Below are 12,410 nucleotides of genomic sequence, written 5' to 3' on the forward strand. Positions count from 1 at the left end.
AGTAATAGGTGGGGGGAGATTAAATATCTTCTTAAGTGAACACTGTCTGCTTTATGCAGTGAAAGGGACAGGGGCCCAGGAGAAACAACTATATGTGATCATGCAATTAAAGACTTTATCATACCATATATCCACAAGAGGACCTTCAAAAAAGTTGCATAAGCAAATTTGCTTTCCATATTTTGTAACTTGTAAAGTACTTGGTTTTACAACCTTGCAGATGCTTTTCTAATGTATGTTGTGATGTTTAATTTCAATTTTTCAGCTTCTGTGCTCATTTTGCATGTTTCTATTGCTATCTGAAACAGATCCAATTGCTTCTCAAAAATAGCTGTACTGACCAACTATAAAAATGTATATTTACATTGTATAAATGAGAGCCACACAAAGAATGCAAACAAGAAAGGGTTATAACAGTGGGGCTGAGCTACAGCAGTATTGAGGTAAAACAGATTGGCTTAATTACAAGAGCTTTGCATGATGAGGTTCTGGTGGGAGAATATCTTATTGCTTAGCCAGATGTTGTGAGTTTACTCTGCATGTGAGAGAGATGACACAGCTCATTTGCTCTTCAGAGCCCTGTAGTGTTAGGCAGGGCACTGGAGTTCTTTAGTTGCTGTAGCCTTGAAGATCGGGGTTAATCCTAAACAGTTCTGTGCAGCTTTTTTTAAACTCAAACAACAAATTTTGCTAAAATCTTTAATTTGGAGACCACTCTGCTGCAGAAGAAGATGGAAGGCTGCTAGGACTGTAAGTAATCTGATTCATATCTTATTGAACCTTCTCTATCAGTTGTTTTATTTGGTGCCCTTTCAGTGGGACTGGTGATACATTTGGCTGTGATACCTATCATGGAACACTGTATGTTTTCATGTGCCTATTTTGTTCAAGCATGAGAGAAATTGAGCTAAGTAAACCAGAAGGTGGTAGAAAGTCAAAGTCTCTTTGTTTCTCATTTTAAACTGTCGCTTAGTCTTGAAGAGTTGCTGTTTGCCCCTTAAGAGGTGGATGCATTTCAGTAGGGACAGATGTGAACACCTTCTGTGAGAGGCAAAGGTCTGACGTGTAGAGTTTTATTGCGTATATTCTTATCCTCTATTGAGATTCTTACTGACGTCAGCAGAAGCACTATGTGCTCCATCAGTGTAGGATGTGTAAAGCAAGTGATACTACAAGTGGGTGGAAAACAAAAAATGTTGACTATAGACTTACCTAAAATACTGAATTTTTAATCACAAATAAGTTAAGCCTCTTTGTTCTTTTATCAGTGATTTTATGCCTTTAATAATAATGCTGGAATTTGAAATATTGACATCAAAAAATGCTGGTATGTTGCTGAATCATATAGTATTGATCCTGATGATAGTCTCGGGTCACTTCTTGGGGATGTATTTGTAAGAATGGGCACTGGGAGGATACAGCTGTCCAGACCTTGAGCTATAAGTACGGGTTGTGCAAAAGAGAGTCCAAAACTCGCAGAACAAGGGGCACGTTACTGTTGTTGCATCTTCAACTGATATCCAGCCTTATAGCTGCTGTAATTCAGTTACAGCTCTTTCCTAGAGCTAGCAAAACTCAGTATTAGCCTCACCTTTTGCAAACGTCAGCCTGCAGTGTTCATGGAGCAGTTCTGCTGCACCTGTGCACATTGGTGTATGTGTTAACCTGATGTCTGTGCCCACCAGTTTAAGCCACTCTGCCATGCCACAGATGGATTTCCCTTGTGTGAACTGCAATTTACAGAGGCTTTGGTGTTGCAAGCAAGAGTAAAATTAATCCTGTGTACCTGTAGGATTTCAGTTGGTTTGGTGTCCCTTTACTTTCTCATAACTAAAATTCCCCTTTCTGAACTTGTAAAGCTAGTGTCTTTAGCAATTGATGTTCTTATGGGTTGGGAACTATGGAACATCAGATTTGTGTCTCAGAGCTGTCTATTTTTGGAGCAGAGCTCTCTGTTTTCTGTGCTGCCTGGATGCTTGTGAGTTGCCTCAGTATCTTTTTCTCTGTGTGTAGGCTTTGTGATGAGGGTTAATAGATCCACTTCTGAATCAATAAAACTTTCTCAGTGACTGACAGCGTCTATCAGCATAGTCAGGTAAATGAACAGTTGGCTATATGTTCTGTAATTTGTGCAAAGAGAGACATAAGATAATCCAAACATAACTGCTGGTCATATTTAATGCAAACATGGGATACTGTTCACTGGGCTAGGATCAAGTACAAATAGTAGAGAGACTGGAATTTAAGGTACTTCTCCCACAATATTTTAGTGAGTTTACTATCTCTGATTGCATAAAACTCTCTAAAAGTAATTTAATTACATGCTGAAAAGTCCATATAAGAAATAATGTTTTCCTACTATGAGTAGACAAGGAAAGAGTTAACATGGACTTTGTGAGCAGCAGGGACTAACTGGCATGTGCTGTGAGGGTGGCTGGGGCAGCTGCTGTGAGTTAACTGACTCCTTTGCTCTTATCACAGGCATCTGGGTAGGACTGGGACCTGCTGTGCCCCTGGGCTAAAATACAAGTTGCTAAGGCTCACCTGTGGTGGGATTTTTCCTTTGTCCTTTCTTTTTTTTTCCTTTTCTGTGCCAAAATTTGACAGTATACAATTCTTTAGGTCTGAGGATATTTATTTTTACTGATGCTAGATGTCTAGAACAAGGATGTCTTCTGGCTGAGTGAGATCTGAAAAGCAGGACATACATGATTTGGCTGAGATTTGAGAGTCTGATCGCAACCTTGGAACCTGATACTGGCCCACATGCCTTTCTCCAGATCTGTTCTGCTATCATCTGAGGGCCTGCAGCGTGCCCCATGGTCTAAGGGAATAAGGGCAGTGTCAGTGAGCCATCAAGACCTTTCGTGAGTTTATTACTGCTGGCTGATGCAAATGTTCTTTACAAAAGAATTTGATTCTTTCTTAAAAGGAAAACAAAGCCGGTCATGCTGCATCCTGTGCTCACTGTGTGTGGCTTCACAATTCCATAGCACTGCTCTCCCTCTCTATTCCATAGCTGAGCCCCACCCTGTGTTCTCACCCTGCATGGTAATGAAATGTTGTTCCATTCTTGCCCTTGCTACTCCAGCGAGGAAAGGGAGCTGCAGGGCCAGGTGAAGCTGTGAGGCTGTTGATCTTTTTCAGGAGCTTGCAATTCTGGGCGCTCAAGTTGAGGTTATCTTGCCTGAGATCTGGCAGACCAAAACACTTTTATTTCCTTATGGCTCCAGTGCCCACTAATAGTGAATAATGGAAAATCAGCTGTGTCCTCTCTGTGCAAGTACGAAATTTCTGCTTCTGAACAATCCAGAGTATCTCCAGGAGCAAATGAAACATCCACCTCCAAACTGCTCTGTGTCTGAACTGTCAGATCATTTACTATTTCCAGAATTCTTTTTCTGTCCTCTCCAAAGACTTTGAGTGTCTTCTATGTACTTTCTAAAATAGAAAAAAAAAATCAAAAGCAAGAGCTATAATTCTAACTATAGAACTTGACTTTATTTTGCAACATGATGCTAAAATAGTTCTGTGTGGTTTTTTGGAGGGCTGGGGATTTTTTTGGTTGTGCATTGCTTTAGTAATCCATGTTATTTCACTCTTTGCCTCATTTACAGCTTTAATCTTTTCCATCTTCACTGATTATATAACAATTTGTATTAGATTTGTGTTGCCTTGTTTTGTGTAATTACGTTCTGTAACTATGAGGATGATGCCTAATTGTGCCTTACATTTATAATTTTTAAAAAAATGTTTCTCTCCAGCATTGTCTGCTATGATTGTTCCTGAGTAGTACCATAGTACAAAATGAGAGAAAGGAAACAATCACTGAGTTTCATGTTTCTCTTTCTCTTCCTTTTGTGTAGCTATGGTCTGGGAGTGGTGTTCCATCTTCCCTCCTATTCTGTGGCCTCTAAATTTCACTTTCAGATTAGCTGTGCCTCAAAAGAAAATAGGAATGCTTCTACATGGAAACTGCTTTTAAATAAGAAAAAAAAATAAAGTTCCCGTATGTATATTGTAATCTACTCTTGCAGATCTTAGTCCAAAAGTATGCTCAGTTTCTTCTAGCTGTTACAGCTTTGTTCAGTTGTGTGAAGCATTGTGCTTCTGCCTCTGAAGTAATTCATTAGTATGTAAAAACCTGATATTTCTCTGGTTTTAGATTTCAGTGTTGCAAAGAGGTCGGAGCATTACTAATTTTGCAAAACAAAAGGCCTAGCGAACATAATATTTCACATCTAGTGAGGTTTTCTCAGACCATTAGAAACTGATACTTTTTTTTTTTCTGAAGAACACACTAAATATGTGTTGAATACAAACATGAGTCAGGATCTGTGCTGAGTAGTCCTAACTATTCACTCTGTTGGCCTTTTCATTGCTCCCCTGGTTTTAAATGCACGTTTTGGTCCCTTCAGCTCTTGCTCTTTTTTCCCCAGCTTCTCTGAAGAGATAGGGACTTGTACACACAACAGTACTAGACCGTGGCTCAGAAGGCACAAATGAAGATTTTCTTGCTTTGCTTGTTTGTTTGATACTGGCAGAGCGAAGTGATAAAGCTTGCTTTGAAAACCAAAAAGCCATGGAATCTTCATTGTCAAGTTGTGTGTTGGCACATGACCATGCAAGACATTTTTCAGAAAATATTCATGATTTACAAGGAGGAGAGGGAAATAAATGAAATGGTACATAGGTTAGAAATATCTGAGGAGGCGGGACAGCTCAGAGAGAGAAGTTATATGAATTAAAACCAGGGATGTAAATCTCCAGAGTAGAAAAAGTAGTGTAATTTTCTCCTAGCTCTTGAGGAAACTAAGGACAGTAGGAGTGGAGAATAGCCTGAGGGTATGAACTAGAGGAGCAGTTGTTGCTCTTCATGATGACAGCTGCAAAATATTAGGAAACTCTAGCCCAAAAATGACATCATTAGGATACTTGAATGGTCTTCAAACATAAGAATTGCTAAGAGCTAGCAACTGGAGCAGTGCTGGGGGGCACTGGTAGCGTTTCCAGCATGTGCCTATTGCTGGCTGCTGCCTTGGTGAATTCCAAGGACTACACAGACCTTGGGTCAGTTGGTTTCCACATTCCTGAGGAAAACCATCATTGGGCCCAGTCATCAGTTACTACTCAGTAGGCACTGACTAACAAATGAAGCAAGGTTTCCGGCCACATCAACTTTCATCCAAAATTAATCAATGCCAAATATCATTGTATAAAGAGATGCAGAGGATTGTGTGACACCTTCACATTTTGGTCAGAGTGGTAATGTCATTTGGGGAAAGCCTAGGTTGTCATCTAGAAGTGCTGTAGCAACAATACATATTTAAATGAAGCAAGGGTTATGAGTCTGACCTCTTAACAGGAGAAGAGCAACAGCCCTGCATTTATAATAGATTTGTAGGAATGCTCTTGTGCCCACTGTGGCCCTCCATCCCTAGCTGCATATTTTGAAGCCTTTATGTTTGTGTTAGGGACTCGAAAAATACAGCAAGTGGGGAAAATCTTTCATTTCCAATAATTTAGTTTTGCAGTTGATTAAGCCCTGATCAAAAGCCTGTTGATAGTGACTTAGAGCTCTCTAGGCATAGACTGAGAGCCACTTCAGATCTGGAGCTTACAGTGTGTGGAGAGCAGCAGAGACCTCCCACAGCAGGAAAGTGTAGATCTTGGAGAAAACTGCTTGGCGCTGCTATGCATATTGGGATGGTGCAGACTACTGTGCCCAAAGCAGGGAGAAAGAATGAGGACTCATTCCGCCCTCTTGCTGCCCAGATCTGGACTCACGCCCAAGGGGAACAGAAATAAAGAAATCATAAGAACTCTCAGAGGGGAGAGGACAGCCTTAAGGTGCCTGTGCGTATAGTGTCATGAAAAAGGAGTTTCTTGCTTTCTCATCCAACCCTGGCAGCCCATGTCAGGCTATCTCCCTCAATGGCAGAAGACTGGCGTACAGGCCCACTAGGGTGGATGATAGTAGCTCTACTGGTGAGACAATTCAGGCTGGGAACACCAGTCACACTTGCTGAGTAAGCCTGCCTGGATTTGTTTCAGGGCTTAATTAAAGTAAATTGAACAATTACAAGGTGGGGGAGGGAAATAAGTGTTCACAAGAAACACATTGAAGATGCATTATGTCCCCAGCCTCTTTCCACTAATGGATTTGAATCCTTAATGGAAACAGTATCACTCTAGAGAAGATGGATCAGTTGTGGAGCACATGCAGCCCAGCATAAAGTGGTCAGCTGGCCCACACAACACCCTCTTGTTGCCACAGTGGAGAGGGCAGCAGCAACTCAGAGAGCAAAGCAGGGGCAAATACTGAAAGTCACTATCAAATGCTACCAGAGACCTGTCATCATGGTGAGGTGTAGCATGTTAGAGCTGATTTGCAATAAAATGGATAAGGACCATGTATCCAAACATACTTGGAGTTTGGGTGAGGGAACTTGAGATCCAGATCTGAAACGAGCTATTGGCGACTGACTTTTTAAAGTGGTCTGAATTCAAAACCAGCAAATCAAAAACACCCTGAACATTGAGAGATTTGAAACCCAGGCCAGAATCTTTTGATGTGTCATCTCACTTTTCACCTCCAACTGTAATAAAGAGTAGCAGAAGAAAAGCAGTAAGACCTTTGTTGGCTGCTCATACAGCTACAGAGGATAAGCTGCTGGTTAAATAGAGGGTGATGAGCTGGGACTGAAACTGGAGGGGAGAGGGTTATAAAAGTGCTTCCAGTCTGAATGGCAACTTTAAAAGGGAGCTTTCTATGCACATGGAGTGAAGAAAGTGCTGAGGAGGTACTAGAATAAGTCTGATTTTGTGGACCATGCAAGTCCTTTAAGGATTCCTTACCTCCTGAGCTGAATTGAATAAATATTGCGAACAGAACTAGTTCCTGGGATTCTGTGTCCTTCCTCTGGCTGACTATGACATTCTGTTCAGTTCACCGTTTTTCCCTTATACAGATGATGGTGGCTCAGCTCCCAGGAGAAAGAGCTGATACTAGTTATCATTTTATCATTGAACACAGCTGCTCTGAATTTCAATAGGTAAGTCTTCTGCATCTACAAGTAACATATGGCTTGCACAGAGCTGCAGCTTCAAGAGTCTCTTCCTGTTCGCATCTCTATCAGGTAGCTGTGGAATGGAAACCTGCCACTTCAGCAAAGGCATTTAAAGCAGGCAAGCTGTGGGAAGATACACTGTGTAAACATGCTGTAGTTAATGTCAGGTATCCCAATGTATGCTTAATGTAATCTTTCTGACTTTGCATTTTCGTACAGTAATATCCCCTAATGCTCTGCTGTTAATAGATGAAGTGCTTCCAGGGTGGCGCAATTGATGACACATACATAGATCTTCAGTTAGCAGGAAAGGTCTTCAGTCAAGCGGGAAAGCTCATCTAAGCCTACAGCTTCCCCGGAAGGGAATCATCCTAACTAGAGGGTACGTGTTTCCTGCTGTGACTAGAGCTGCAGCAACTTCACAATCTCAGAGGCAGCTGAAAATAATACACCTGGAAACATTATTTACTAGGTCTTGCTGCTTAGGGCCCTCCACCCAGTGCTGCTGCCCATGTACTTGAGCACCCTGCCCTGCTAGGAAGTGGCTGTTCCTTTTGGACCATGTTAGCCATTTCAATCACATCTCTTCGCTACAGCATAAAAACAGGTATTGAATTTTCTTGCTGGCTTGCAGCAGGAGATCACAACATCCTATGAAGCCGAAAGCAGTACCTCATGTATTTGAAAACAATTACCCGTTGCCTGTAGCAGCACATGTACAGCTCTCGTTCCAGTACCCAGTCACGGGAGATGTAGGGAGGGAAAGATGATGATTGCTGTTTGGGGGAGGCAGCAAAGGGTTATTCCTCTAAACTTTGACCGGTTACAGTAAATGTTCCTTACCCAATTTATTACAAATTGCAAATGGTAGACTTGTCTAGGTAAGCAAAATCTACATGGATGTATTCTATGTAGGTAGAATAAGATAATACTTGGGTTGACAAGCTGCATTGCACTGGCATAATGACATATGGTTATAGCTACTGTATATCTCTTTCAGCTGTATGTGCTCTGAGGCATAAAGAGGATAAGTGACTTGTACAAGGCCATTCAGCAGATCAGCCACGGAGCAAAAAATGCAGAGACCTTAAAAGCTAATTATCAGTCAGGAGACAAAAATCGTTACTCTGAGAAAATTCTCTTTTTTTTTTTTTTTTTTTTTTAATTTTGTGTTTTCATTCTAATTTGGAATGATAAGCTGTGTCTTTCAAAGATGTGATGATATCCTCTATTCCCACCTGCCCTCCCAAGATAGTTTATATTATGGAATAACTTTAGTTTTTATGTGTCAGACTTGAATAATTTCTAAATTACTACCAAATAAAATGTTTCAAGACAAAACACTTCAAGAATGTGTGAATTGGGTTTTGGGTTTTTTTTTATTGCCACCTCCCACCTTGACTAAATATTTACTCTCCCTTCAGTTAAAGAACAGTACCACATAGTAACTCTTTTTGCTACAGAATATTTCAACTACTCCTACTAACTAGACAAATGCCAAAATGGATTTTTAAAATCCAGGTGAATAGAATCATAGAGAATCATAGAATGGTTTGGTTTGGAAGGGACCTTCAAAGGTCCAACTGTCTGCATCAGGGGTGTCAAACTCATTTTTACTGGTGGCCACATCAGCCTCGCGGTTGCCTTCAAAGGGCCGAATGTAATTTTAGGACTGCATAAATATAGTTACATGCCCTACATAATGGCAAACTACTTGCTGAAGAAAATAATTTTTCAAGGTGTTAGGTTTGCCATGACTGCCTGACAGTGTGTCACTGCATTTCCCTGCAACAGCATGGCAGGCGCACGTTACCTTGTGGTGCAGGTCCACAAAGTCCTTGCGCAGTGTAGTGATATTAAACGCATTGTTGCCCAGGTATGAATATGACCTTTTCTGAACCAGAATTAAGTGACATGGCTTTGCAGTTAATGTTCTTCTGAACTTTATATATAAAAACTGGATTATTTGACAGTCTTTATTTCTCTGTGGTTTTTTTAATGTGCTTTGGTGCCTAATAGCTGGGCAGTAGGAGTGGCAAACTGTAATGTCTAGAGTACTGGAAAAGAAACCTACACAGCTGTCAACTGTGAGTAGTAGCATATTTAAACCAATGGCTGCATCTGTAAGAGAGAGAGGGGGAAAATAAAAACGAACAAGTTTTTGCTGTCCTAAACCAGCTAGAAATCGTAATAATGGTATTGAGTAAAATTATGAGAACTAACTGTGGCCTTCTGGATTCTGTGGGGAAAAGCTGCACCAACCAAATGAATACAAAAAGAAACTCAAATGTAGCCAAGAATGATAGAGTATGTTATAGTCCTACTGATACTTGCAGTAATGGGACAGTTGATCCAAGAAAGGATTCTTAGAGCACAATGAGCACATACAGTTAATGGCAGCTGAACAACAGAAATGAGCATATTTTTTCCCCAAGATGTTATGTTGTGTGCTTCATGGCATCTGCACAGACTGCAGCATTTGTGCTTTGGCAAGGGGGCAGTGGAGCTGATAACAAGGTGTGCCTGCCAGAGGGAAGGGAAGTGGCAGCAGACGGCTGATGAGAGGAGGGTCTATTTCCACATGTTCTGTTTCTCCTGTGGGGGAAAATGCGCTGCACCTCTTCAGAGGATATAGAAATCTGCAGTCACTCCACCCTGCCTGCTCACTCTAGCAGGGCTAATGAGCTCCAGAAGGCATTTGGCTGTCCGAGGCGCTCTGCCTTCGCTGCTGTGCCTGGGCGTGCATTTTTACACTCCCTCTGAGAAGCAATCAAATGCTTCCCTGGCCTGTGTGACTTCTCCTGAAAAATTCTTAGGACTAATGTATTTGTGTAACCAGTGAATTCTTTACATTTGGAAATGTCTGTGGTTTCCCCCCCACCAGTTAAATGCTGCTTCATCCCTTGCCTGTAAGCTGAGTGAGGTTTCTTACTGGAACGAGCTGTGTCTTTAAACAGGATGAATCTAGACTGGTAGCTGGCATAAATCACCACTGCTCTCTTCAGTGAAGCTACGTTGATTTGCTGTTGCTGAGTTTCTGCCCTAATGTCTCTTCAGGACGCAAACAGCAGTGAGCTCATCAGCTGGGAGTGGCCAGTTTTCAAGAATACAAAAAGCTACTGTAGTTCACACACCAAACTGCCAGGCTGGAAAAAAGAGAGCTTATAGGCAGAGGATTCCTCTCTGCCACCCTGTTTTTTTTCCTTTTTTTTTTTTTTTTTTCACAGAGAGAAAGATAAGCTCTGTTTTAGTACTGCTACAATGCAAGAATTAAAGTTTAATACAGTGTTTTGGCAAAAGTTGTATTTGTGTCCATGGCATTTGCAGGCACTAGCACATGACAACTTGATACCAGTCAGAAACAGGACAACTCAAGTTACTAACCACTCCCACTGGAGTCCACACTTTCCATTTGAAATAATGGCAGCTAGTTAGCACAAGCTGCTTGCATCCAAAAAAAAATGGAATTAGAGCCTTAACTTTCCTTAGATGGCAAGCAGAGAAAGCAGTGACTTTGGCTGCCCTCTGCTGCAGTGAGACATCCTCTTGAAAGGTCAGATTCTGCCTGCGGAATCTGTGCTTGTTACAGCCTGGGGAATGTGCAGGGTTATAAGTGGAAACAGTCTCCCCTACACCAGTGTTGCCATTTCAGGCTCAAGCAATTAGCCCAGAGAGAGCTCCTGACCTAGGGATGCCTGCTAAATGGAGAAGGGGAGGATTCTGCATGCACATCAGGTGTGTATATCTCCTGTGGCTCTGTTTGTTGACCAAAACTAAAGGCAATGTCTTGTGTTCCAAATGAGTAGTTTTCTGCTCTTAGCTTCCATGTTCACTTTCTCAGCCAGTTTTGTGCTGCCCTGGGGGTGCCCGTGTGGCTACTGATCCTCCACATCTGTGTCTTCTCTTGTTTCTCTCAAATAACCACTGGGACACCAATAAAATTGTAAAAATTCCAAATCTGACAGCCTTCCAAAGTGGCCTTGCCATAGCATCTGTTGTCTTGTATGTCTTTTCTGTTCTAACCCTTTTTCTTATTGAAGGGTCTTGTTTTTCCCTCCTGCTTAGAGAGTACAGAACTCATCTGCCAGCTTTAACCACCTCTGGAGTTGAAAGTCTTTTAAGAGCACCTTTTCTGTTGGAAGCCTTGCTCAAGAGCACCACTCAATGTTGGTCAAGGCTATGCTCGTCCATCCCTGCATTAGGGCTATGACAGACTCTGTAGAATGTCTGTCTGGTCAGGATGTGGTTTGACACTTTAACCAAGCTGATATGATGGTGAGTGCTATCAAAATGTGACTGAATAATGACTGGTGTGTTGCTCTCCTTGTCCCTTGGCTGGCTGCCACAGCACCGGCACTCAGCTGCAGCAGTGGAGGGAGGAAATCTGGCAGAAACCTGATCGAGTTTTTGTTTGTTCATTTGGTAAGGGTGAGCTTTCTGCCAGTGTAGTGCTTCGAGCAGGTTCACTGCAGGGTTAGAGAAGTGCAAGGTTTGGCTCAAACCGAAACAGCAGAAGTACGTGCCAAGGGTGGGGAGCATCAGGGTGAGGCACATTGTTAGTCTCTTTAATTGCACGCCGGCACACTATGCTGCCCCGCCGCTACCCCAGGCTGTGGCAGCAGTTAAGATGATCCCTGGAGCTGAGGTTGAGGTGGACGAGGCAGGAACAGCCAGCTGGAGCACGGCAGCTCAGGTCCCCGCTTGCACCCGCCATGGCGGCGCTGTCTCTGAGATTGCTTGTGATTCATATGCACGCCAGCCTGGAGCCTGGCCCCAGGTCCTGCGGTGCTGTTTTAACAATGCACAGTACTAATGAGGAATCTTTTATGTCAATAGGAAAGTGTTTTCTTCCTAACACGCAGGGTTTTAGGGAGTCCCACCCAGTAGGGAATTCCTGTTTCATCAGGTGCTGGAAGGTTCCTAGCAGAAGCGCAGCCATGCCTGTCTCTGGTGTGGAACCACAGCACTCGCTGTAACCAGTGTGCAAGTAGACCCAAGGTAAATATACTGGAACGTCAGTCTCTGACTCACAATGTGTGGTGCCTTTGAACTCGATTGCTTTGTAATTTCTGGCAAATGGAGGAAAGATGACTGGACAAAACAAGTCAAGGGAAGAATATATCTTTGCTTTACACTAACCCATTTCTCCCTCATTATCTGCCAAGAGTGAACTTTCATTTATAATAGAAAAATAAATCTTGCTAGACTTTACATATAGAGAGTTGTTTTTAAAATGAATTTTAGTTGGAGGAAAACACTGCCTTATTACAGTCATGTTTTTAAGCTATATTAGCAGGATAAATTAAATCTTTAGAGAGAGGCAAGAGATGAAACGCAGGC

The 12,410-nt window shown here is 42.2% G+C and overlaps 1 long non-coding RNA gene across 2 annotated transcripts in view; it reads left to right on the top strand.

Annotated features, from left to right (window-relative positions):
• Positions 1 to 548: 548 nt before the first annotated feature.
• The window catches only part of LOC139828542 (uncharacterized), an 85,253-nt gene continuing 73,391 nt past the window's right edge, over positions 549 to 12,410 (top strand). For both annotated transcript variants that reach the window (XR_011740270.1, XR_011740269.1), the window contains exon 1: positions 549 to 750. This is a non-coding gene — a long non-coding RNA (uncharacterized lncRNA). The remainder of the gene's footprint in view (positions 751 to 12,410) is intronic.

The sequence above is a fragment of the Patagioenas fasciata genome, chromosome 8 (genome assembly GCF_037038585.1).
Source record: "Patagioenas fasciata isolate bPatFas1 chromosome 8, bPatFas1.hap1, whole genome shotgun sequence".
Lineage (NCBI taxonomy): Eukaryota > Metazoa > Chordata > Aves > Columbiformes > Columbidae > Patagioenas > Patagioenas fasciata.